This window comes from Herpailurus yagouaroundi, unplaced genomic scaffold (assembly GCF_014898765.1).
Source record: "Herpailurus yagouaroundi ecotype Mexico unplaced genomic scaffold, PumYag 186, whole genome shotgun sequence".
In the NCBI taxonomy this organism is placed as follows: domain Eukaryota; kingdom Metazoa; phylum Chordata; class Mammalia; order Carnivora; family Felidae; genus Herpailurus; species Herpailurus yagouaroundi.
The window spans coordinates 19659721-19664411 of record NW_024412417.1 but is presented as its reverse complement, the minus strand read 5'-3'; the positions used below and the strand labels follow the sequence as shown (position 1 = coordinate 19664411).

General features: G+C 41.9%; 1 pseudogene; it reads left to right on the top strand.

Moving 5' to 3' along the window:
* The first annotated feature begins 870 nt into the window (after positions 1-870).
* Positions 871-1698, top strand: LOC121043257 (protein BTG3-like; annotated as a pseudogene).
* Positions 1699-4691: the final 2993 nt, after the last annotated feature.

Here is a 4691-nt window from a genome sequence, read left to right as displayed (position 1 = left end):
GTAATTCTTAGCTAGTCATGCTGATTACAGCGAGTAGGTAAATAAGGAGAGGAAGTCACAGGGGGTATTTCCTCTTTGCAGAATTGCCTTTATTAAATTGTTCTCCACTGTGATCATCAACCTATATTGAGGTAAAATATAAGAACATTAGTAAGCACATCCTGTCTGATCTTAGGACAATAATCATGTATCCATCCTGATAAATTGCTGTTTCTATGTTATAAACCCTGTGCATCGAGGAACTGATCAGATTTCCATTTGCCAGTAAACTTGGTAGAATGCTCTGAGCCAAATTTGTGATTTAGTTGTAGCAATCATGTGGGTCTTTACGATGTACATTTTACAATCGTCTCTAGTCGTGTTTGATGTCCGTTGTTTCTTCCTTTTGATCTGTTTTTATTTACGCTATCTAAGTAGTAATTTTGGAAGTCACATTCTATCGTTTCTGGAACAAGATTGGGTATAAATAGGTAATAGGGTAGTGGATAGATAATTGCCAGTGAAGTGCTAATATGTCTTTTGGTTCTCTCCTCAAGATACCTTATAAATAACACAACAAAATAACTCCCAGTTTAACACTTGATAAGCCTTATAATTTATTAAAAAATTTTTTAAATGTTTATTCATTTTTTGAAAGACAGAGTGTGAGTGGTGGAGGAGCAGAGAGGGAGACACAGACTCTGAAGCAGGCTCCAGGCTCTGCCCCGATGTGGGGCTCGAACTCACAAAATGTGATATGACCCGAGGCTGAAGTCAGAAGCTAAACAACTGAGCCACTCAGGCACCCCAATAAGTCTTACAATTTAAAGAGAACAATTTAGAGGATGCGGGAGCCACCTGCTCTCCGAACTAGATCGCAGCACCGAGGGGATGTCCTGGGTTACCCTTCCGGAGTCGTCCACAGCCAACTCTGGCCCCAGGGCAGCGGAGGCAGGAGAGATTAACAAGATTGTGGCTGTTGTCTTCTTTCTCACCAGGCTAGTTCGAAAACATGGTAAATTGAAAAAAGGGGCAGTTGAGAGGTTTGAAATTGACCCTTAAACTTCAAGAAAAATACAACATCACTGGTACCCAGAAAAACCATCAAAAGAACAGGTCTATGGAGACATCTGTGTCAGTACAGTTCAGAGAGTTGATCCTGATGTCCTGAGACATCTGCATGAGAACAGCTGCATCTCTTACACCCATCTAGGTTTGCCAAAGGAACTCACTCTGGGTGGGTCTACGTGAGGTGTGCTGTGGGTACAGAGAGAAAAACAATGTTGCCACCTTTGAAAATGAGGATGAGAACAAGATGAAATCTCCAAGAAAGTTACCAGGCCCCTTGATAACGTTATCTCTGAGTTCAGGATCCTGACCTAACAATGAGGAAACAAGCAAGAAGAAGTGAAACCCAATTCTGTGACTGCAACCCCAAGCCCCTTGTATCACATTTCACAGTGGATATTCCTGCATCTTCCACTGTGGCATCCTTTTGCTCAGAAAAAAAGCCAGGAATGTGCTGAGGGAATGGCCATCAGAATCAGTACCCTTCTCCTATTCCATTTATTATCCAAATCACGAAAGGAAGAATGAACCATTTATCACCCAAATCCCTCCTGGAATGCGTTGTGACCAGAATCACTGGATTAATCCTCAGGTGTTAGCACCTCACTAGCTGCTTTTGATTCTGTTGGTGTCAATGATGAGAGAAGGTAGAATAAGTCTGACCACATATTAAAAATAAACGTTCAGGGGCGCTTGGGTGGCTCAGTCAGTTAAGCATTGGACTGTTGCTTTCGGCTCAGGTTGTGATCTCAACTGTTTCGTTTAGTGGATTCAGCACCCCCGTCAGATTCTGTGCTGGCAACTCGGAGCCTGCTTGGGATTCTCTCTCAACCTTGTACTTATTTGCACTCCGTCTACTGTTTCGTGCCTTCCTCCCTTTATGTAACCTGCTCACCTGTAAGGAATTCTTTTGTCCCTTATCCTAAACTCAGTCAGGCTTCATATTCTCTAGAACCTCCCCTGTTAACCCAGGTTGAATGAAATGATCTTTGTTGGTTTTCATACTGCCCTGTACCTACCTCCATTATTTCTCTCAGCATATTACATATGAACTTCTCCTTTGAAGGGTCTGCCACAATTAGACTAAGAGGCTCTTTGATGGTGTGGGCCCTACCTTATTTCATTCTCCTCAGTGCCAGCTACTTTAGGTGTTGAGAAAAGATTTATTGAGTTAAACTGAACTGAATCAGGCAAGCAGTAAAGAACCAGGGAGCACGTAGGCACTATATGCACCATAGATCCCATACTCAAACACAGAGCATGACAGATAATATAAATAAATAAGTGCATGTTCTGTCAAAGGGGGGCAGCTCCTCTAATCCAGATGATCAGTTGTTACCAAGTGGGATTGCAGTCCCTTCTTGCCAGATCTGTGGTTTTGGAGAAGTCAGAAGGGTCAATTTTTTAAGTAAATATTTCGATCTTAGATCTTAGTGGCAATAAATTCAGTTTTAAAGACTGTGTGGGCCAAAAAAACCTGGCTGTTTCCAGCATGAGGCTGCCAGTTGTGTCCCTGCTGTGATATTTCAACTAGGAATTTTGTTGTTGTTGTTGTTACAAATTACAAAAAAAAAAACAACTCTAGATATCTGACACAAAACAACATAAGCATATCCCATGCAAAATCTCATTTTAGCAATTCTAATTAGTAGAAGTCAGAGTCTGAGTTGCTTAATTTGGGTCACATGTCTATCCTTAGTCCCCTGAATGAACCATCTAGGAGCACTTAAAGTAATGGATGATAGGCCTTTAAAAGAAAATTGGGTTTTTCAACCACAGGAAGAGGCAAAGAATGTTAGGATGTCAAAATGGACCATTCTATCTATCGATCTATCTATCATCTATCATCAATATATATGTTTATCATTGTCTTTTTACATAAACATGTAGTAGGGTGATATTAAAAGTATTTTTTATTTAAAAAAATTTTTTTGTATAGGGGCACCTGGGTGGCTCAGAAGGTTAAGCATTCGACTTCGGCTCAGGTCATGATCTTGCGGGTTGTGGGTTCGAGCCCTGTGTCAGGTCTGTGCTGACAGCTTGGAGCCTGGAGCCTATTTCAGACTCTGTGTCTCCCTCTCTCTCTGCCCCTCCCTGTTCACACTCTGTCTCCCTCTCTCTCTCAAAAATAAATAAACATTAAAAAAAATTTTTTGTTGAATATTTATTTATTTTTATTTATATTCAAGTTAGTTAACATATAGTGTAGTCTTGGCTTCAGGAGTAGAATCCAGTGATTCATCTCTCACATATGACATCCAGTGCTCATTCCGAGACATGCCCTCCCTAATGCCTATCACCCATTTAACTCCTCCCTAGACCCCACCCTAATATTTTTTTAGATGTTGATAAGTCTGAATCAAGGTTCTCTGCTGTGCTGCATGTTATCTGTGCTGGATTGTGGGCAGGAGGTCTGGGGAGGATCTGAGGATCCAAGGAAGCCATAGAGAGGCACCTGGAGCTCTTGTTAACATCTGTTTACTGCTCAATATACAATTATTAGATGGTACAGGGGTGCCTGGGTGGCTCAGTCAGTTGAGTGATAGACTTCGACTCGGGTCATGATCTCACAGTTCATGAGTTCGAGCCCCACATCAGGCTCTGTGCTGACTGCTCAGAGCCTGGAGCCTGCTTCGGATTCTGTGTCTCCCTCTCTCTCTGCTCCTCCCCTGCTCACATGCTGTCTCTCTCTCTCAAAAACAAAGATTAAAAAATTTAAAAAAAAAACATGGTACAAAGGTAAACCTTAAGAAAGTGATTGTCCTTGTTTAGAAAAATACCTTGATGTAATGTTTTGACAGAGTTCGGGTGTCGCCTTTAAAAACAGAGGAGGAGAAAGCTAAGATATTCTGTGAAGGGTTAACATGAAGCTGAATCTGTGCCAAGGAAGAAATTAGAGAGTAGTAGAAGAAGACAAGAATGTGAGGATGCACACGGTCACTGGCCAGACTCTGGAAGGATGGCCATTGAGGAACGCCTGGTGGCATGACAGTACAGGACTTTTAAATGAGAATGGTTAATATTAAAATTTAAATTGGTTGTTGTGCTAAAGTATGCCTTATGAGAGCAGTTTTGGAAGAAATAATATAAAAGGAGGTATGCTCTGCATGCGGGTTAGCAGAGACAGGAGAGAAGGGAGCAGTCATGGGAAGTGGGATGTGAGTGAGTCTGAGGGCTCAAGGGCTCAGAAATACAGAATGTGGGCATCGGAGGAAATGTGAGCTGTCAAGAACCCCTTTGAATTTTGTGTGTGTGGTGGGAGGAAGAATCTAGCATTTTATAACAATTTAATTAAATATCGGAGTACAGGGTGACTCCAGCTGACATTTGAGTCATAGATATGACCTAGATGGATAATTTACATTATGCAGTTGTAGCTTTCAAAAAACTTTCATTTGTTTATTTATTTTTGAGAGACAGAGAGAGAGAGAGCACGAGCAGAGGAGGAGCAGAGAGAGAGATGGAGACACAGAATCTGATGCAGGTTCCAGACTCTGAGCTGTCAGCACAGAGCCCGACACGGGGCTCAAACTCACAAACCGCAAGATTATGACCTGAGCTGAAGTCAGACGCTTAACCGACTGAGCCACCCAGGCGCTCCAGTTGCAGCTTTTATATTAACCACCAATTGTTTCATTCTAGGG